The following is a 23,302-nucleotide window of genomic DNA, read 5'->3' as shown; positions in this document are numbered from 1 at the left end:
GCATTCAGGTAGTAGAGAAATCCCTGTGGATCATCTTGACTTTGTATTCTTCTACTTGGCAATAAATATCTTGCCTCCCTCTGTTGTCACTTGATCAGGGATGAAAAGAGATCTGCACTTTCCTAAATAATACAAAAAAAAGAGCATAAGGGTTTTTTCTTTTTTTCTGTCTTTGAGTATATAGCATATGAACTAAATGGATCTGTATCGTTTTTTTGGCTCTGGATTAAAATATTAGACCCAATTCAGTATTTCTCTGTCTAAATTATTATAGATTGGCCAAGCAACCATCATCATTTCATGAGTGTGTGGGGTAATGAAGATTCCTCCTGATAGGAATAACAATGTTCTTACAAATACCTGACAGGGATAAAACAGTTGAAGTATTCTGGATGTTCAAAGTAAACAAACTGATACTTAATCTAGACAAAACAGAATTACATTCCTGATCCGTTAAATGATGTTAGGGAACAAGGATTCAAGTTGTACAATTGAAGTAGCTTAAAAGTACTTGAAAATAAATAAATAAATAAATAAATAAATAAATCCCATTGCTGGATGAAATTACATGTCCTTGAAGACTCAGGATCACAGCTTGGGTGTTATACCTGGATGCCTCAATTTCTAGGACTAGGAGTACGTTCTTGCCTGTTCTTATGGTGATAGTACATTATTTTATGGTCCATGTGGAATACTGTAATATATTCTACAAGGACTGCTTTTGAAAAGTGTTTGCAAATTTTGTTTGGTGCAGAATGCCGTAGCCAGAAGATTAACTTGTAAATAGCATGTGTCTCCCTGTTAAAACAGATTCACTGGCTGCTGGTCTGTTTCCAGATGCCCGTTATGGCCTAGAAGCTCTATACAATGTGAGATCAGACTGTTTAAAAGACCACATTCTCCCAAATATGCTTACTCAAAGTTTACTGTCCTTGAGAGCACCTGTCTCTTGGTCTCACCACTGTTGGAGGATGCAATAGAGGGCATTCCTGGTGTTGCTCCCTCAGGCCCTGGAATTCCCTCCTAAAGGGGCCAAGCTAGCTCCCTCCCTGTTGACATTTTGCCAAAACACAAATTGAGTATATTCAGACAGGCTTTGGGGTTTAAATATATTTGTTACTGAGTTAGCTTTTAACAACTGGTAAAACCTACTTGGTAATGAAAGATCCAACAAAAGGGGAAGCACCAGGCAACTACAGGCCAATTACCTGCTTACCAACAACTTTCAAATTGCTAACTGGTGTGGTAGCTGATGCAGTCCAACAGCATCTAGTTGAAAACAAACTGTTTCTATCTGAGGAGAAAGGAAACTGCCCAAACAGCAGAGGAACAAAAGATCAGCTCCTAATTGACAAGATAATTTTGGAAATTATCAAGTGCCTAGAAATAACAGGAGTTAGTAGAAACATCAGAAGCTTTGTGCAAAGATCAGTGGCACAATGGAAGACACAGTTGCTGGTCAATTGTGATAGACTGGGAGAGGTTAATATCAAGAAAGGAATCTTTCAAGGAGATTCACTATCATCACTACTGTTTGTCATTGCATTGATTCGTCTGTCAACAATACTGAACAAGTCAGGTCATGGCTATCAAAAACATCTGTCAGGCTATCCCACCTCCTTTACATGGACAATCTGAAGCTGTATGGAAAAACATCATCTGAAATAGAATTGCTGCTGAACACTGTCTGAATATACAGCCAAGATATTGCAATGGAGTTTGGACTGGACAAATGTGCCGCCCTTACCATCAACAGAGGAAAAATAGTGAAAACTGAAGGAATCAAGATGCCCTATGGAAATAACATCAAGGGTCTGGATGAAGAAGATTACTACAAACACCTGGGCATCCTTCAAGTTGGCAACATCAAGCACATTGAAGTCAAGAAAATTAGTAGTGAATATATCATGAGAGTGAAGAAGATCTTAAAGTCCAAACTCAATGGAGGAAATAGCATCAAGGCAATTAACACCTGGGCAATTCCAGTCGTTAGATATACAGCTGGAATAGTGGACTGGGCTCAAGCTGAATGAAAAACTCTGGATAGGAAGACCAGAAAAATAATGACAATGAATCATGCCCTTCATCCACGTAGTGATTTTGCAGACTCTACTTACCAAGGAGCATAGGGGGGCTTGGAATGTTGCAAGTACACCAGACAGTTGAAGAAGAAAAAAGGGCATTAGAAGAATATTTGAAGGACAGTGAAGAAGATGCACTGAAGCTAGTACACCTTGAAGGCTTACTGAATACTGAAGAGACCAAACTGACCTACAAGAAAGACCAAATGAAGAATAGAAAAGAGACATGGCAAGGCAAAGTACTACATGGCCAATACACAAAAAAACTAGCAGACAAAGCAGATAACAACAAGACCTGGCAATGGCTAAGAACGGGAAAGTTGAAGAAAGAGACAGAGGGGCTAATTCTGACTGCACAAGACCAAGCCTTAAGAACATACAAAGCCAGAATTGAGAAGACAGCAATAGACAGCAAATGCCGCCTCTGCAAAGAAGCTGAAGAAATAGTGGACCACTTAATTAGCTGGTGCAAGAAGATCTCAGAGACTAACTACAAACAACAACATGACAAAGTAGCAACAATGGTGCGTTGGAATATCTGCAAGAAATACCATTTGCCTGCAAGCAAGAACTGGCGGGACCACAAAACAGGCAAAGTAATAGAAAATGAAGAAGCTAAAGTGCTCTGGGACTTTAGAATTCAAACAGACAAGCACCTGCCACACAACACCCCAGACTTAACAATTGTTGATAAGAAAGACAAAAAGTCTGGATAGTGGACATTGCAATACCTGGAGACAGCAGAACAGAAGAGAAAGAACTGGAGAAAATCAGAAAATACAAAGACCTGCAAATAGAAATAGAACAACTGTGGCAAAAAAAAGCAAAGATAGTACCAATAGTAATAGGCACATTGGGTGCAATCCCAAAACATCTGGAGCACCACTTGAAGACCATCAGCATTGACAGAATCACCTGTCAATTGCAAAAGGCAGCTGTACTTGGAACAGCTTATATCCTCTGACAATACCTTGAACACCATCAAACAACAACATCTGCCTATCTCAGGTCCTTGGGAAGGACTCGGTAAGTGGATAAAAATGCCAAATCCAGTGTAAACATCTGGCTGACTGGGCAACCAAGAAAAATAATAGTAATGGCGGCTCTGTGTGATAACTCTCCCTCAATGAATATGTGAATGGTGGGAGGGAAAATACTCTTGTACATTTCAAGACTCAAAGAAAAAAAATGGTATTATAATTTGATAGGAGGCACCTCAGGTTTGTAGGTTTTCCTGTAAGAATGAACACACACAAAAAACCTCCACAGCCCAGTATGAAAGGCTACTGTTACATTTTTTTAGCCCTGAATATCTTTGTTTGTTTGTTTTGAACAACCATTTTTCTATAATTTATCACCAGGGTAATAGTATATCTTTAATTTGATAGAAGCACCTAGATAAAGCTAGGACTAGCAAGCTGACATCTGATCGCACCAGGTTGATGATAAAATCAGTGCTTGTTTTAAGTTGTGTAATTGACTGGCCTGGAAAGGTTAAAAAAAAAAAAGAGAAACTCTCCTGTAACCAGGAGATTCAGTTCTCTATGTCCAGCCAGAACATAATATGCTGTGTTGGCTTGTGAGGCCTGTGGGGTTTAAATAGTGTCTGCAATCTGGAGCCATACTGATTCACTAATCCTTGATCTTAGTTGAACATGATCACAGTCCCTGCTTCTGTTCATAAGGGATAGGCTTACTGTTAATTGACAGGCTTTGGCATCTTACCAGAAAAAGAGAAAAAAGTGGCAGTGAGAGAAGAATGAACTAATACAGCCCCAGAGGATGTTCCTGACAAGTTAATTTGGGAATGGGGTATTGGAGGAGGGGGAGAAGGGCAGGGGAAAAGAAAGGTTGCCTCAAACTCCATGCAAATGGGAAAACATTTTTAATTTATTGTGTTAAAAATGATTGTAATGTATTCAATGCATTTTAAAAATAAAGTATTAGTAATAAAAGCAGCATTAGGAAGATTAAAGGAAGAATGGCACCCTCGTCTTCCCAAGCTCTTTTTTGGCTGTGGGGGGTGCCTTTGAGGCAGTGTTGACTCTTGGCGACTGCTTAGTCTCCTAGTTTTCTTGGCAAGATTTTTGGAAGTGGTTTGCCCTTGCCTTCCTCCTAGGGCTGAGAGAGAGTGACTGGCCCAAGGTCACCCAGCTGGCTTTGTGCCTAAAGTGGGACTAGAACTCAGAGTCTCCCACTTTCTAGCCCGGTGCCTTTAGCACTACACCAAACTGGCTCCTAAGGGCTTAGCTTTCCATTTTACATGTTTACATGAAAAGCAGATGACCCTGAATTTATTGATTACATTTGCTACCTGCTGCAACTAAATGACTCCCGATGGCTTACAATATACAGAATTGTATATTCTGTATATTCTGTATACCATGGTATAGTATTATTAAAATAAAGGTAAAACTTGAAAAAAAATAACATAGAACAAAATATGCAAAAAACAACTACAAAAATCATTTAAAACCTCCAGTAAATAAGTAGATAGCAATAATCATAATTCAAATGCTCTTCTAAATAATTCTGTTTTGAATATATTAATCACATTTTAATAAAGTGGGGGCTGATGGCATTATGGGGGAGATTATATCTTAAACCAAGTACTTAGCTTCAGCGAGGCTTTTTGTGGGTAGTGGGTCTCTTAGCTTTCTGTTCTGCCTAAGTTTAAGTCTGCTAAGGAGCACCTGAGAGATTCCATTCCCTCCATTCCCTTTGCCTTGCAAAAATGGGGGGCCACCTAAAGGTTCTCCAGAGATACATCAGCATTGGGTAGGTCAAGACTAATTAGAGAAGGTTGATCAGAGCCAAGACATGTATTGCTTCAAAGGTCAAAATGAGGACTGTGAATTGTACACAGAACCAGTAGGAAGCCAGTGTAGGGCCTGGAACACAGATGTAATGTCATGTTGGTATGTATACACCAACACCTGGGGTACTGCATTCTGGACTAAATGTACCCTCTGGGTGATTTTCAAAAGCAGCCCCATGTAGAATGCATTACAGTAGTCCAAGTTAGTGGTGATTGGGGCATGAGTCATTGTTACAAGGTCCTCACATTCCAGGTCAGGTTGCAACTGGCATACAGTTGAAGCTGGGCTAAGGCTTTCCTGTCCTTAGCCTCCATATTTGAGCTTAGCAATATTTCCCTCATTGCTTTGGTAATGGATCTTCCCTCTGTCCTTCAAGATCATCCTCTTTACTCTCTACATTGGCTTGTTCACCCTATAGAAGTCCCAGGTGGCAGCCAATCTTTTCTGGACCAGGAAGTGATCTGATCAAGGCAAAGGGCTAGTAGAAATATCTTCTATATCCAGATCACAACCCAACTGCTCTGAGAAAAACAGGAGGTTTAATATGTGCCTACCTACATATTGGCCTCCCAAAAGGAAAAATAAGCAGAAAAGACACAGACAAAACCATGTGCAATGCCCACTTTCTCCTCCTTGTCAATGTAGGGTGATTATGCCAGCTTAAAGGAAACCTGAAGACTTAGATTAGTGCATGATATGTATGTGTAGATGGGTGCCTATATGTACCTATATGTTTTACTTGCCTGGACAAAAATAATATTGATGACTAATTCTCTATCAAAATCAATTGCTACAAAATAAGTCACTTCATTTACAAAGTTAATTGATCCAGACTCCTGTACCAGCCTTTCTTTCTCATACAAATGCAGGCCACTTTCATAGCTTACATGTCACACAAATACTGGGGCTATCCCTTTGTTTCTCCCAAGAATCCCTCTACCATTCACTAGCCTTCAAATGACAAGCATACTGGTTGGCTCTCTTCATAGCCAGCCTTGCTGCAACAGTGTGGCTCTGGGCAATTGGGTCTTGGACAATGTGGGTTTCACAGCACTCCTCCCTGTTCCCTTTTCCTTCTCTTAGATTCTAGAGGCACAGCATTATACATGGGGTGTTCCTTTATCTGCTCACATATTTTGTAACCAAATATGCCTCCATTGAAAAATTAGTGAACAAACTAAATACTGATTAATAGTGTTATGCAGATCAGACCACCTTATTTTGGATTCTCTGTGCATTTAAAAGCATAAACAATAATGTGTGTTCTTGGATATCCTGATCAGGTGAATTAGGTGTAGTGTATACATTTATACAGGACTAAGCTATAAACTGATCTACAAACTGTAATGGCTTGGTTCATACGTCATGGTAAGCTAAAACGAAGCAATCCATAATCAGCTCCAAATCTGCTAAGGTGTAATATACACAACAATCTGCTCATGTGGAATTGTTTAATCTGTTATAGTAGTCCTGCAATCTGATGATTGCTAAATGCATTGAATGTAAATCTTGTTGCTAGCTATCAATATTAAGCTAGTGTGTTAGAATGTGTAGTTGAGTATATCTGGAGATTACTGTGTTGGAAGAAGCTATTTAGAACTTTCATTCTTTTAAGTAACAATCTTACTTTAAATCCTGTATTTTTTTTTATATATTACACCTATGTGAAGCAGTCAAAATCTGATTTAAACTGTTGATATGATTTGGAAAATTGACCCAGTATGATTATTCAGATCAATTCATTGAATCAGTTAGATTTGGATTTCTGAACTGATTCAGGAAAAGCTTTCTCTGTGCATAAGTATTTGTAAAGTAAACTGATCTAGAGGCATCCAATTTGAGTCAACTATTTGAGCCAACTTTCTGATTCAATTTGGAAAATTGTTTAAAATTAAAATTTCAATCAAATCACCTTTCAATTAAATTTCTCAGTTGAATATTATTACAATCCTAATTCATAACTTCTGCTGTCTGCCTTGGATCATGCTATATTGCCAGAATGTTTGTTATTAAACCAAATGCTGGATCATGCTACATAGCTTGAAACATTGCCTAATCTGCAAAAATTATCACATCGTATTTAGGCCAAAAATCTGTTCATAAGGCTACTATTATGCTTCCCTTGACAACCATTGTATAATTGGATAGTTTTTGTTAGTCACCATGGTGTAATGGTTGGAATGTTGGTCTACAATGGTGAAAAACCCTACTCTGCCATTAAATTCACAGGATCATTCCCTCATCTATTACGTGAAGTTATTAAAAGATGAAAAAAAGAAGGAACTAAGTTTTGCAGTGCATCCAGCTTCTTTGAAGAAGGACAGAACATACATTTATTAGGATTGTGCAGGACAGCTATAGCTTATTTTGACTAGTGCTGCAGGGGGCTGTGATTTGCCTTATCCAGGCATAGTGATGATCAGATTCATTTCTTCAGGCTACTTTGCATCGCTTCTAAAACCTCTTCCATTGAGGCACTTCCAGTGGTCTGCTTCACTCAAAGCATTGTTGAAGTGAGTGCCCCTTTGAAGCTTTGCGCATCCCTAAAATGTACTAAATAAATAAATAGGTTTTTAACTCAACAGGCCCCTTGGTTTTTGACTAGGCATAATGTGCATAGATGTTTTCTTTTCTAATCCCATAATTTTCAATAATGGAAGTTAAAAAAAGCTCCTTGTGCCAGGAACATAAGATTAATTTTGTCTTTCACTTTGGAGACAGGGAAAGCCTCTTTACCGCTGCTGACATTTATAATTGTGAAAGGGACTAAGTGCTGATTCTGAGAGGGTCTCAGACTACACAGATTCAAAAACATTGCAATTAAATATATTAGAAGACACTTACAGATATGCAGCCAATCAGCTTGCTCAATTAGTAAATATTCTAAGCCCTATAATTTTACATAAAGAGTGACCCATGCTGTGAGGAATGTTTACTGGATTGATTTGTTGGGTAATTAGACTCAGGAGAGATAAATGTTCCATAAGTGTTTTGGGGATGTATTATGATATGCCCTCACACTGATACATAAGTGGGGTTGGTACTGGTTTCTTCAAGTTCTGAAGTCCATTACTAGCTGCTGCTTCCATCATTCCTTTTACCTATCTGCATTTTGAAATTCCATGCGTGATGGCATTCAGAAGAAATTGAGTTTCAATTAATAGAATAGCATAGGAGGAAGCTCTTCTTTCAGCCAAATTATGCCTCCTATAAAATCTTAAAAGGGTAACTAATAGATACATTTTAAAAGATATAAAGGTAGTTCTCCTCTGTCTTGCTCCCATCTTCTCTAACTGATGCACTGAATCGATATACCAGCCTTCCCCAATCATGTGCCCTCCAGATATGTTGGGATTCTAACACATCTGGAGGGCATCTGGTTGGGAAAGGCTGCTACAAACACAGCAATGCAGAGAGGGCCTTTTCTACCAATCAGTTTGTTACGAAGAGGCATGGTAAAGAAATGCAAGTAGGGGATTATGGGACCCTTACTAAAGGAATGAAGTCAAGTTTTCCCCCCATGTTATTAGAATAATAGGAAGCAGTGCAGAAAATTACAATAGATAAGCACCTCTGAAATGTGAAAAGGCTCAGAAGTAAGATACATGAATAGTGAAGAAAACTCCCAGCATATTTTCAAAAGTTGGAATTGACTATGGATTCAGTAAAAATATTTGTGATAACAAAGATTGTATACCCTGTTAAATGTGAACAGGTAGTCCTTGCTTACCAAGAGCCTCATGCAGTGGCCATTCGAAGTTACAACAGTGCTAAAAAAATAACTTTATGACCAGTGTTCGCATTTATGACCATCACAGCGTCCCTCAGTCATGTGATCACCATTTGCATGCTTCACAATTGGCTTGCGACAAGCAGAGTTAATAGAGAAGGTGGAAGTAAAATCATAAGTCATGGTCACGATTTTCCACTTAGCAATTATGTCGTTTTGCTTAATGACTGAAGGGGAAGTAAGGTCATAAGCCCAGTCACAGTCACCTGATTTTCTGCTTAGCATTGCTTGGTGACCGAGATGCTGGTCTCAGTTGCGATCACTAAGCAAGGACTACTTGTAGTGCTCAGATTTGCATCTTTCTGCTATGCAAAGCTCATGGTATGCAAAGAACTCTGAACCCCGAAACAGGGTGTAATAGAAAGATCAACACAATACATTAAGACAGACTATCACTTTTTAATGTATTTCAAAATGTTTAAGGTATTGGGAACATTCCATCATCTGCTACACATGTAACAGAAAGGTAACATCTTCAGCATCATTAAACCTCTCAGCATTCTCCCTCTCCCCTTCTCGGGATTTCTTAAACAGATTCATGGCCTGAGTATGGCTGCTACTTTAAAAATGAGGCCTATATGTATTAAAAATATTCAGCTAGTACTTTATTCCCAGTTTCCTACCTTTAAACTGATCATGCTCCAGAGCTGCCAGATTAATGCAACTGCAATGAATATGCATAGGGTAAATTGCTAACAGGGTCCAATAAATCACTTGCAGCACAAGAGGAGAAAGTTCTTAAAAATCAATTCTTAAAAAAAAGTTGTTAAAAAAAGAGGGGACTAGGAAAAAAGAACTTGAGTTTCTTCATTATGCCTGGGAATTATTTAAACTAAAATGAGGCCCAGTAAGGAGGAATATATTCCATAATCTAAACAAGGTCAAACTAAATCCAGAAAGTACTTGGCATGGCCATCTAATAATGTTCAGAAAACTGAAGGAGAAAAAGGAGCACAAACTGGCAGAAAAAGTGCAAGTTGATGTTCAAGGAGTATTTTGAGATTGCAGAGAAAATTCTTCACTTCTAAGTTTACTACAGAAATGTAGTGTCACAGTGGGAAATATTTAGGAATGTGGCATTGTTTTTCCTTTAGCTACAACATCAAAGAGCATCTTTTCTGCAGAAGTGCACATCAGCCAAATACTGTAGCTAATTTTATTTTTTATTTTTCCCTTTTGGTTTTTCAGAACATAAGGATTCTACATCTATCAAGGCATTGCTTTTGCTATCTGTTTGGAAGATTCTGAGGTTGCAGAGAAAATTTTTTGCCTCTACGTTCACTGAAGAATTATAGTGCCACCTTGGCAGAAATGGCAAGGAGGTGTACTGGTGTAGTTCTTTTTCTCTCTTTGCACATTAAGATGGATATCTTACACCTCTGCTTAGAAAGCTAGTTACTCAACTAGCTTCGCAACTTGTATCTAGTTACTCTTGTTTTTGAGCCTTTTATATCTATTACCATTTGTAACAATTAAGATAACAAGGAGGACGTGAGTTCCTAGTCCAAGACCTGCAGAAGGGAGGATGAGGAGTGAAAAGCTAGAAACAGCGTCTCTCTTAAAATATTTTTGGCAGAAGTTCAACTGTCTGAGTTGTGACCAAGACACTTATAACGTGTGCCACCAAGCCATCCCCAGGTGTTGTGTTGTTTATATTGCCTCTCCTCTGAAACAATATTAAAAGATGATAATAAAAACCAAGGCACTTTGAACCTTGGTGTAGACCTGAAGACCAAGGAAGGTGCTACGTAGCAGTCAGCCAGCTACAGGGGGTCCATCTGCTGTCATTCTAGGGGTTCCTGACAAGCTGAAGGGACGTGGTCCGGTACATCCATCCATCCATCCATCCATCCATCCATCCATCCATCCATCCATCTAAATAACTTATATGGCCACCCATCTGACAACAGTGACTCTGGGCAGCATACAAAGATTAAAACCCAACAATTAACACAACAATTATTTTTTCTCTGTAACTCTCTTAATTTCTCAATTAAACTTGTTTGACATTCACTCTGGTTTGAGCCTGTTGCCTTTGAATTTTAGAACCTATTGGCTACTGGTTGGCCACTGACCCCAACACAAGATATGGGATAGATACTTGAGCCTTTATGGATGTTCTCAGGGAGGGAATTGGAACCACTAAGCCAAACTAAATATCAAAAGAAGATATATTCTAGGACATTTTAAGAAATTACATAGTAACAGCCCTGATAGCAAGAGTTCATAGAATCATGTGGTTGCTGGAACCTTGCAGGTCTAGTTCAAGCTCCTGTCCACAGCAGGAACCCTGATTCCATCCCAGACACATGGCTACCCAAACTTTGTCTGAAGACCTCCAGTAATGGAGCACCCACCACACCCAGAGGCAGATTGTTCCATTGCTTAGCAGCATTGTGGTCAGGCAATTCCTCCTTATTTCAAATTTGGATCTTCCTCCCTTCCACCCATTGGTTGTTGTCCTACTCTCAATCTATACCCCCTTCTCTTTGATAGCCCTTGTAGTATTGGAAGACTGCTATCATGTCTCTCCTTAGCTTTCTCTTCTTTAGGCTAAACATACCCAGTTTCCTTTAACCATTCTTCATAGGATCTAGTTTCCATGCCCTTTACCATCTTTGTCACTTTCTTTGCACTCTTTCCAGTTCCTCGGTATCCTTCTTGCACTGGACACAGTATTCCAAATGTGGAAGTTTGTGAGTCACCCCCAGAGGAAAATTTGAAATTGATTATACAGCTCCAGCAACAGGGACCATCTGTTGATTCCCTTGGTCCTTAAGTTACAGTACATGGTGCCAGCCCTCCTTCTCTCAGCCTCCTGTTTTCTTTGGAATAATCAGTCTTCCTTCCTGCGTTCTTTCTGAAGATATCCTTTTGTCTTCCTACAAATCAGCCCCTTGCCAGAGGAGTGGAAGACAGCTGATGTGACCTTTAATAAACAAAGGTATCCAGGGAAGACCCAGGAAATTGTAAACCAGTCAGCTAAATCTCTGCTATAGGCAAAGTGATAGAAAAAGTCATGAAATAAAAAGTAAGCTCACAGAAGAGCAAGTATTGCTTGAACAATCAGTATGGATTCTACAAAGGTAAATCCTGCCTCACCAATCTTCTAGAGCTGTTTGGGGCTGTTAGCTGCCATGTGGAAGTAGCTGATTGCCAGCATTGGAAACTTAGATTTTCAAAACTTGACAACATTCCTCATCAAACCCTTTTGAATAAATTTAACAGTCATAGGATAAAAGGGCCCATTATTTAATCCATTATTTAATGGATTGCTGTCTGGTTAACAAGCAGAAAGTAAAGAGTAAGAGGAAATGGACAGTGTTTGCAATGAAGGGAATAAGAAGTGGAGACCCTCAAGGATTTGTGCTGTTCAAAAATTTTATCTTGTTCACAAATTGCCTGACCTGATAAAACAGGACTATTTTTAATCTTCTCATTCTTGAGAAAAGATAAAGGTAAAATCTCCTTTGAATAAAGCTTGAATCTAGATACATTCATGTGGTCAGAGAACAGGTTCATATCTCCCATTGAAAGTAATGGGTTGGAAGCCACAACTCCCTTGCAGAAAGCAAGCTGGGAGATGGAGGAAAAGAGCCTATGCTAGTGTTCTCCAGGTGTGTTGCTGCATTCATGAGTCAAAGAATTGTGCTTTATATTTATAGTAGGAAACGTAGCATGAGACAGTCAATCAATATCTTAGCAAACAGGGTCTTCTGTTAACAATCCTGCCTGAATAATTCAACAAAGGCAGCAAAGGTTGTTAGTATTAGCATTCTTACTTATCAAAAAGCCTATTTGACAAAATATTGCTTAAATAAGGAAAAATGCTCACATGCTTATAGATGACATTAATAAGGGGGGGGTGTGGGGGGGCAAAAAGAATATATTTCTGAAGCTCAAAAGGGCATGCTTTGTGGAGCTATCGATAGGCAATAGATCCCTTTTTCAAGTCTTATCTTCCGTGGGCCAGGACTCAAATGTGCCAGACACTTCCAATGTTCAACACAGATTTCATCTGTGCAATTTTCTCTGAGATTTATGTGGGCTTCCAGTCTTTTTGTCCCATTATATTTAACAGATTTGTTAGATTGATTGCTTACATGTTTCTTTTTTTCTTTTTCTTTTTTGGGAGAATCCTTATCAGAACACCAGTGCAAAAAATTTTCACTCATCAACAAAAGGAGGGTGGTTGAATGTTCTTCTGTCATCTTCATGACATGCAACTTTAACGTGAATTGCTGACAACTGTTGCCACTTGAAACACTAAAGGGCTCAATTTTTGGATTTATTTTCTAGGTCAAGGGAAAGGACTTAAGCATGAATGGAGTTGTGCAAAATAACAATAGGGCCCTTTAATAGTGCAGGTGGAAACAGTTGTAAACAACCTTGCCATTTGATTTTTAGCAATGTATTTTGAATTATCTTTGCAGAGGGAGATGAGAATATGTTAGTAATAAAGGTACTAGGAAACTGGGCACCCCTGCAGAAATCACTGATGAAGTTACAACAGAATAGGTTTTATATATTTTGCGCACTCTGAATCCCTGCTGCTGTTATTGTTATGCTAACTTTGTGTTGTGGACGGAATGCCGCTGCTGAAGTTGGGCCACTTCTGCAATGAGTCATAAACCATTTGTTTATGGTTTTCTTCGTTCTGCCTAAACAAACGTATTAATTTATTAAATATATAAGTACAATAAAAGAAAAAAACAAAGAAGGAATAAACATGTAAAAAGGGGAAAAAATAAATTTACAACCATTGTAAAATTAGCATAAAAGCTTTCAAATGACATGAATATATATCTGTATGTTAGAATGCTTTATATCAATCTGATGCTTTACCTCAGTACTAAAATATGTCAGTATTGAAATCAGATTATGGTGCAATAAATTACAGCTGTAATTAATATAACTCAGATCAATAAAGCAAGATAAAGATTTGCAGTCATTTCTGCTTAATCTAGGAAATTTGGCAAATTTAACAGATTATTTTAAAAAATGAGTATTATAATCTTAGGTTAGGGAAAAGCCAAACTTTCGATGTAGTATGAACCCATTTATAAGATTATTGTCCAAAACTATTTCATTGGTTTAGATTTATATCTGAACTAGATTATTCTGTCAAGCATGGTAAAATTAGCCAATGAACATACATAGCTGTATGCTCTCCTTTGGGACTAGTGGTTTAATTTTTGTCTACTGCTTTTTATATATTCATATTGATTATGTTTATATTGTTTTTTTTAATGTAACTTATTCTGAACTCATTGTATGTGTGTAAACAACATTTAAATTTAGGCTTGGGTTCTTCAGAAAAGAACCTCATACAAGGGTGTTTTTTCCCGTCCATTTCTCTTCTGCAGTTACCTATATCCTCCTGAAAAAAAATCCTGAACAGCTGAAGAGACACATCCTGAATAATGTAAAATAGGAGGTGAAGGAGGAGAGAGGAATTGCCAAAACTGGCTGAGGGCAGTCAAAGCAGCCCTCCATTCTTCCAGGAGCCTCTGCAGCTTTACACCATAATCCAGGGGGATTTGGATATGGGAAGGTCAACTGGATGCACAAGGGCTTTTGGGGCTTTTTGGTTTAAGATACCTGTGGATCCAAGCCTAAGGAGGCCAATAAATATTTGAGCAATGTGATGGAATGTTTACAATATTCAGTTAAGGTTTAGGAAACCAAATTCAGGTCTACTCTCATTATGAAAACTCCAGGACCAGTCATCATCTCTCAGCTCAATCAGGGTGATAGTTGTGCAGAAAGGTTGGGACATAGGAATGTTGTGTGCATCATCCTGAACTTTGGGGGGAAAGATAGGCATAAACAATATCCAGTTTTATTTATGATGTTTACAATATCCTGTTTTTAAAAATACTTAGATATTGTAAACCACTTTGAACACTTTGGAAGAAAAAGTACAGAAGAAATAAGCCAGTAAATAAAAGTGCCTGTTGAGATATTGTGCCAGCAAGAAAGAGGTAATTTTAATCAAGAGATTAATTACTGTCTTTCCTCTGCAAGTCTAAATATGTTTGGCTATTGAATTGAATAGGACTTCCTAATAAGTTTACTTCAAACCATAACCTGAATTTTAATTCATAATTAACAAGCATACATTACATAAATTACATATATATTGTGGCATCAGCTCTGCTTATGGTCACATTTTCTTCATATATCTTGCACATGAAGGGAGGTTGACTTGATACAATGAGCTGGGTTAAGAAAGTGAAGTGACCAAAACGAAGAGTCCCAATTATGCTGTAAAGTGAGGGTTGTTCAGGAATTCAGTATTTGTTCTCAGAAGGGGGTGCTGTTACCTCATTTAATTTTCTGTGTGTGGTATGTTAAAATATTTGGAAATCTACTCTTATCAATTTTGTCTTTATTAGCTTTTCTGCACTGGTGTCTAAGTTGGATTGCTTACAGCCCTGTGCAATTCAGGTTTAGTCAGAAATAGATCCCACTGAATTCACTGACACTTGATTCCAAGTAAGTTTGCCTAAGAGTGCATCAACTTTTTTTTTTTTTTGCTTTTAGCTGGGGTGTATTTTTTCCTTCAGCAATTCCATTATTCAGTTGAAATCCATGGATGAAAAAATATAGTGAAGTCTGAATAGGTTTTAAGCAATGAGAAACACTGAAAAATAATAATAACATTGCATGAGTGCAAACCTATTAAAGCCAATTCTGGTATCTTGGGAGTACGCATACACATAAAAGTCTGCCTAACGGTATAATCCAAATCTAAACCTTAGGAAGCTGCTTTATATATATTGTGCTAATCCATACCCTTTTAAACAATGGTTTGATGACTGAGTTACAACTGGTTGGGTTCACACAATATATAGACACACACACACATACCATAGCCATAATTTTAAAACCACAATAAAACCACAAACCACAATTCACACAACACACTTAATCTAAATCAAGCAAACCACATTGTGACTTAACTGCACAATATGTGAACTAAGCCACCAAGAATATTAAACTATACAAAGTATATTCATATAGGGTAGTTCAGTATGATCAGTGCCATAACAGCTCTGCAGATTTTGATGAACTGCAGTTCCCAGTATCCTTTGCAATTGGCCACGTTGGCTAAAGCTGCTGCATGCTTTGATTCAACAACTGGAGGTTCACAAGTTCTTCACTCCTAAACTATACAGTAACTGTCAGGAGCCTCCATGGTTTCAGACAGGAATCTTTTCTAACCCTATGTGGCTACAGATTGGATTACGCTTGACACCTTTTCATGCAAAGGGGTATATACTATTCCTTACTTATCTGTTGGAGTCCTTTCTGTTTGGTAGCAACAAGCCATTTACCTATTAAAAAAAAAAGAAGATGAATCAGTTGGTATTATTGGCATGTGGCACTAGAATGGTGGGTACTGTATATGCTACTTGCAAATGTGATATGAATATTTTGCTGCAAATATTTAGGTTGGGAAGTTGATGCAGCCATCTCCCTAAGTTTGGTCTGTTCACATGGGTTAAGTATCATTCACTTCTCTTTTATCTGTTACAACAAATTCATATTCAGTTGTAGGATTACATCTTAACACGAATACATTTGCATTTTTAAAAATCCTTTGATAATCAGTTCATTGTATTAATGTGCTAGGGTTGCTATTTTAAACCCATTTGGTAAGTCTTTATAGCCTGTTATGGAACTTGCTTCCAAATATGCAGAGGACTGAATTGTGAAAGTCAAATATACTATTTGACCTGGAAAGCTTAAGAACCTTCATTGTTAGTGTTTGCCAAATTTTGTTTGCCACAGTATAGCATTGTACAAATATACAGATAGAAGAGTCAATGAGGATCAGCAAATGTTATTAAAAATTGGGAAACACAGAAGGAACTGGATATGTTCTGCTAATGAAAAAGATTGCTAGAAAACAATAATGGAACAACAGATTTTTCAGGGCAACTTGAAGGTACATTGCATTATTCCTATAAAGGGTATTTTCCAGAAATGGTGTAAGAAAGATTTGGAGAAAGTAGTATTGAGAACTGTGTACAGTATTAAACAGCCCTTTCTGGTGTCTAACGCATCTTTTCCTCCTCTACAGGTACCTATAGTATGCTGGCATGCATAGAGAGCTCCTGCTTTCATGGAGTGACATGCAGAAAGATGTTGCTGCTGATGAAACTGCTCTTCTCAGCAAAATTGGGACCATCAAAATCTACTCTAGAGAACCTCATAACAGTCCAGAGTAGATTTTGGAGATAAGCAGGAAGCTTTTGGAGACAGGAGAGGAGAGCAACACTCCACTTATCCCTGGAAGCCTCAGATGTGCATGGGGGTCCTGCAATTTCAGACTGGATTATAGTATTGACTAATTAGCATCTTCCTTTTTGTCCTCTCTGGGAAATATGCAGGAACATAGCTTTGTTTTCCGTCACTGACCATCTTTTCTGTAACTCTGCACATCAGCCAAACAGTTGGTTTGATTGTTTTCCCCCTTTTGATTTTTCAGAACATGAGGAAACTGTCTATCAAGGCATTGGTTTGGCTATTTATTTGAATATTTTTATTTCAGTATTTCAATATTACTTCTTGGTATAGTTCTCCACCCCACCCCCAGTTTTCCTTCGTTCTTTAGCACAGACTAGGCATTTAATGGAGTAATAGGACTTTAGTCCCTGACAGATATCTTTATAATACATTGTTATCTGTCATTATTACAAGATTCAGTTGATTTATTTAGATCTGATTATGCAACTCCCTAAAATACTGGCACTATGCAGTGCTTCAGATTCAATTCTAACAAGGTGCTTCACACCATGAATATAGTACTTGCTGCAACTCTTTAAAGCAGATGCATCTTTTCCTGGGACTATGCTGCTGGGGAAAAGTGTGGCTGCTTTAAATCTTGCAAACTGGTGTAACTTTCATACACTCCAAAGCACCTTTTTGGAATCAAATCCACAACATTGCACAGCTATGGGATAGAAAATATCCCATGAAACATAATCTAAAAGGACTTTCAAAATCTTTTGGCCTTGTATTGGATTATAAATAATAACAAATAAAAATCTTAAGCCACAGACAATGGGGTTGGGGACTTCTTGGATTTCGAAGTAAAATTATAGGATTATTCACGTTCAATGATTTATGCAGCCTGGAAAATTTAAGCAACTTGAAAAAATATGATGATTAGCCACAAGTTCAGAGAAAACATTCTCTGCTGCTTCTCTGCCTTTTGTCCTTTGGATATCCAGCATTATTTCTATCAAGTTCCAGGTAGTGATTTTACAGTTATAGTTTATGTGAAAATTACACCTCCATGGTGGTGTTTTTTTTAAATAACTAATCAATTTGACTTCTACTTTGTGTAGTGTGTCATTGGATCATATAATAAAATATAGATGAGAGTTTATAAAGTAGTCTTTTTGCCATTAATTACACTTCAAAACAGAGGTCAATAAAACTAGTAAAAGGGCAAAAGGTTTGAAATATGCCTGCACTTAAAATTAGTCTGCGGTCTATCAGATAGAGCTATCTGCAGACATTTTATGCAGACATTTATGGATATGTAATAAAACAGAAGGTGAATTTATTTTTCTAATGTGATTTATTGCTGCTGCCAGGACTTATTCTTATATATCCATTAACAACAACAACAACAAAAATTAGGTGGAAGAAAAACGAACTCTGGCTTTTTAAAGTGTGAAAGACGACAGGTCAGAAAAGCATTTCAGAATAATTTTACACCTTTTAACCTTAAAAAAATACTTTGCTGACAATTGAGAAAAGGCCTTAAAAGAAGTGCTGATCGGCATTCTCACAGCAGGGTTGCCATGTCCCATCATATAGCAGAGAGTTTCTGCATAATGTATCCTGTAATAAGAAGCGCGCTGCTGCAAATCGCAAGACTTGAGAAGCAGCTTTGAGAAAGTAGTCCTTGGCGTGAACTGTGATTATGGATGACACTGAAAGTTTGTCTTTTAAAACTCCTTTGTACTCTGTTTACAGCTGACTTCAGCCTTGGGAGAAAACTTCTCTATAATCAACATTTATCTGCATGTACACCTAGTATTATTTCTCAATTTTTCTCTGCTTCATTTTTATGCATGAACAGACTTCTTCAATGAACAGTGCTCAATCTAATTAAATGAATATTTCCTATTCCTTCCCATTACTCAAAATATTTGTTTTTTTGAAAATATCTAAGCTATATTCCACATTAAGAGCCCAGCCCTCAACCTTATTAAGAGAGCTACTAGTATTCAAACCAATTTCTTGATAAAATCACCCTGAAATTTATAAACAGATACACAGTATGAAATCATAGAGACATCCTTTACTACCAGAGGCCATGATTCAACTCTCTTAAGCTACTTAATTTTCTATGTTGGGAAACAAAATCTTCCACCACCAGTCTGTCCTGGTCTCCATAAACCAACTTGCTACCTTCAGGAATGGAGGAGGATCCAGAGGTTGGGTCAACAATCCCAGCTTCACTTCCTCACAGGTTCCCTCTAGTCAGGTTTTGCATAGGGAATGGAAGGAACTCCTTTTGCTCACGCAGCCAGATGTCTCGTGCTGGCCTAGTCAGATGCATTGTGATACACCTTGGGATTTTATATAGATTGGGCAACAACAGGTTTCAGCCACCAGTTCCAGCTTCTCTTCCCCCCCCCCTTGTTTGCAGTGGAACTACTAAGTGCACACACACACACGCCTCATTAAACAAAGTCAATCTGCTCCAGTTCTCTTTCTCTCTTCCCTCCACCTCCAAGCACAGAAGGCTGGCTAGAGGGCTTATTCCTCTCCCACTAGTCCATTTAACACTTAACTATATGGGGACTGAAATCTCTTTGGCAACCTAATAAAAAAAACAGTTACTACAAGCTGCACAGTATGCTGGCCTCCCATCACAAAGTGTCCTCTTGCAAGAATTAGAAGAGGTACAGAGTTACAACACTTGTGCTGCCTGGGGCAGGCACCCAGGCTCAGGGCCAGTATCTAGTGTGATGCCTCTCTTGGGGGCTTGAGGAACCAGGAAGAACAGGAAAAATTGAACTAGGTTAGCTAGATAGCACCCCTAGTTACCTATTCTTTAGACAAGCAAAGTTAATGCTCATACACAGAATGGTTTCATTAGTATCCTGTGGGAGGCTAAAATGGAAAGAGAACAGATGTTTTAATATGCTTTATGTTTATTGCTATATTTACAATATAACTTTTTACTAATAGAAGGTAATACATGAAGCTCAGGGTTGACCTGTGGAGTGCTTGGTGCTCTCTGAGTTTGGTTGTTTGCAGACATTTCATTACCCGACTAGATAACATCATCAGTGCGAGTGAGTGTGGGGTTTGCTCCCTGTTTATATACAGTAGCTTGCCTTACCTGTGTTGGTGGGGGTATGGTTTTCTTCCTGGTAGTTCCCTGATTTGGATATTGTTTTCTGCTTGATTGTTTGTCTCCTTGGTAGTTCCTTGATTAGAGTATTGTTTTCTGCTTGATTGTTGTTTGGTGTTAATCTATGCTTATCTGGTGTTGGCTGCTAGAGAGGATTGTTCTGGTCTTTTTGTTTCCTTCTTAGCTTTCTTATTGTCTCTTTTGAATGTAATGTAGTGTCTAGAAACTATAGCACGCCCACACATACAACCAAAAGTATGGATCCAGTATGTAGTTGACACCTTCGTCATAATAAAAAAGGAACAACTAGAGAAGACACATGAAACAATCAACAACATCTTCAAAGGAATAAAATTCACAAGGGAAGAAGAAAACAACACACTACCCTTCCTGGATATCCTCATCAGCAGAAGAAATGACAGCAAATTAGAAACACAAGTCTATCGAAAAACAACCCACACTAACCTACTGCTCCATTTCCAAAGTAACCCAACCTCCCACAAGAGGAGCTGTGTAAGAACACTATTCAAACGAGCGCAAATGTGTAGCAGCAACCCAGAAGAGCAGAAAAAGAAAACAAAATGCCTATATGCCATCTTCCAGCAAAATGGATACCCACACAACTTTATCAAAAAGTGCCTGACCACTCAAACCACTACAGCACAGCCAACACAAGCTATGAAAAGGATCACACTGCCATACATCAGAAACATCTCAGAAACAACCAACAGACTATTAGAACCACACAGCATCACTATAACACACAAACCAATGAAAGCCTTCCAAAACATCCTAAGTAAACCAAAAGATCCAGTAGCCCAAGAAGAAAAAACAGGAGTCATCTACAGCATGCGCTGTAAGGACTGTAACAGCCACTATGTAGGAAAGCAGAAGACTAGCAGAGCACATCCATGAACATCAACTAGCAATCAGAAGACACAATGAAAACTCCTTAATCTCACAACACATGGACAGACTCAACCATAGTTTCAGCTGGGAAACTCAGCATCCTAGACCAAGCTAAATCCAAAAACACTAGGGAATTCCTGGAAGCTTGGCACTCAGACACATCAGCCATCAATAGACACATAGAGATAAACCACATTTGCACATCATTCAAAAGAGACAATAAGAAAGCTAAGAAGGAAACAAAAAGACCAGAACGCATTGTCTCTAGCAGCCTACACCCAGATAAGCAGGGATTAACATCAGACAAACAAGCAGAAAACAATATTCTAATGAAGAAACTACCAAGGAGAAAACCACACCCCCACCAACACTGACAGGGCAAGCTACTGTATATAAGCAGAGAGCAAACCCCACACTCACTAGCACTGAAGATATTATCTAGTTGGGTAGTGAAACGCCTGCAATCAAACAAACTCAGAGAGCACCAAGGACTCCACATAACTTTTTACTAACAAAACTTGGTCATAGGGTCCTGCCAAGGCAGTAAGTTCTCTGGAACCTGAAGTGCCTTGAGAGTCCCATATGAAGAAGTTATCACACCATGTGGTTTGGGTCTCCTTAATTACCCAGGCAGTTTGCCATCCCATAAAGATAGGATTTCTACATATCTGGAGAGCACCTGTAGGAGAAGCCCAGGGAAGTTCCTGGAGGGAACCTGCAGTACTGGATCAGCAGTACAGCCCACAGCTTCACACTGTGATTCTAGTCCAGGATTCTACCTTGGATATTTCTTTGCCAGCAGACTCGGGCCTTGCAACCTGATGGGAAGAATATTTGTTTGTAGGCTCCTGGGATAGAAGATCCTCATTTTGCAAACTCTGCAAAATACTATATCTGGTGTTATACAAATATATGTGGTCACAATTACTATAATTATTACCAAACAGGTGATTATCAGACAATTGCCACATGCTAAAGTTGATATAGTATAATCAGAAGTTGAAAGCTTTCAGCACTATGGAAAACCAAGTTGCTGATGGCATAATCAGATCTGCCATTGATTATGCATTTGCAACCTTTCTTAACATTGTAAATTACTTATGAACAGTATATATCTTTTAAAAACAAGCCATGAACAGGATCTTTCCCACAGAGCAGTTAACTGTATTGTAATGGCCCTAAGGTGAGATGGACCATCCAGCTGAAGAAAACTCTGAAGTGGTTCGTCCCTCTTTCTGTTTCTCTCCTTGCTAGGCAGACGGGAAGGGAATTTCTCAAGTCCAATGGAAAGACGCTTTGCTTCAAACTGAGATAAGCAGTGAAGATAAAATGAGCAGTGAGATGGGCAAGTTCACTTACAACACTCTCATTGGTAAATTTGAGGCCTGGGGTCACTAATGGCCTGATTATAATTTGAAGTTCAGTACGTGCACGATATAACTGGTATAAAATAATTACTTCTTCTTTGTATTTTTCTGTCTGCCTAGCAGAAGCCTATAGTGCAGCCAAGGTGGATAAATTGCCAAGGTCAGTTAAGGAGTAATTGGCTAAAGTTATAGACTGCCTTAACTGAAAGCAGTATTAGGAAAGGAGAAAAACATGATATTTAGTTAACAGATACTAAAGGCATAACAAATTTAAAAACATCATTCCTCAATGTTTGTTATCAGACTGAAGCTATGAGGCAGTTTTTCAGATTCTGGGCATAATTGCTTGATCTAATGCAATGACCAAAACAGATTTTTAAAAAAAAAAAAATAATGCAAGATTTCAACAATTAACATTCAGGTCTTGTAAGACTTGGGTAACAGCTTGAGAGATGTTAGTGTTCTTGTATCATATCTCAAAGTTCTTACATGAGAACCCTGAACTCATGAAATAAACTATCATTCAAAAATATGTTAATCTTAATTTATGTTTGAAAGCTATGGGGTTCATTTCATGGTCCACAGTAGCCCTGGTGCCAATGGATACTGTATTTCTGCTCCTGGTAAGTGTGATTAAAAACATATTATTTGTAGCAATTGGTTTAATTCTGATTATATCTTTTCAGCTGAACGATGCTCTGAGAGGAAAGTTCAAGCAGACCCCTTCCCAAAGACATATGAAAAACTATTTTAATTTTGATACTGATTTTTTAACATTTATTTATTTAATTAATTAAATTTAGAGAACACCCAACTCTAAGCAAGGAACTTACTTTATAGGTAATAACCAGTAACGTGGACTGAAACAGAGCCAATTTTTCTTTGACTCTTGACTTTTCCTGGTTTAACGGTAAAAGTGGCCACAATTCAGAAGTGGTTTGCTTTCTTCT

At 38.2% G+C, this 23,302-nt stretch overlaps 1 long non-coding RNA gene and 1 pseudogene across 3 annotated transcripts in view; both read left to right on the top strand.

Annotated features, from left to right (window-relative positions):
- The window catches only part of LOC112540556 (uncharacterized), a 69,009-nt gene extending 50,107 nt beyond the window's left edge, over positions 1-18,902 (top strand). The window contains exon 3 of one of the 3 annotated variants that reach the window (XR_003084641.2): positions 16,780-18,902. This is a non-coding gene — a long non-coding RNA (uncharacterized LOC112540556). Of the gene's footprint in view, positions 1-9,878; positions 10,907-16,779 lie in introns of those variants that run through there. The other 2 variants (XR_003084643.2, XR_003084642.2) reach the window with 2 other exon arrangements.
- Positions 756-5,564, top strand: LOC148216441 (uncharacterized; annotated as a pseudogene).
- Positions 18,903-23,302: the final 4,400 nt, after the last annotated feature.

Source organism: Python bivittatus, unplaced genomic scaffold (genome assembly GCF_059951505.1).
Source record: "Python bivittatus isolate LINGU-HERP-01145 unplaced genomic scaffold, Pbiv_v1 ctg000060_np1212, whole genome shotgun sequence".
In the NCBI taxonomy this organism is placed as follows: domain Eukaryota; kingdom Metazoa; phylum Chordata; class Lepidosauria; order Squamata; family Pythonidae; genus Python; species Python bivittatus.
Note: the sequence above shows the minus strand (reverse complement) of the source record. Positions and strands in the feature narration are given on the sequence as shown.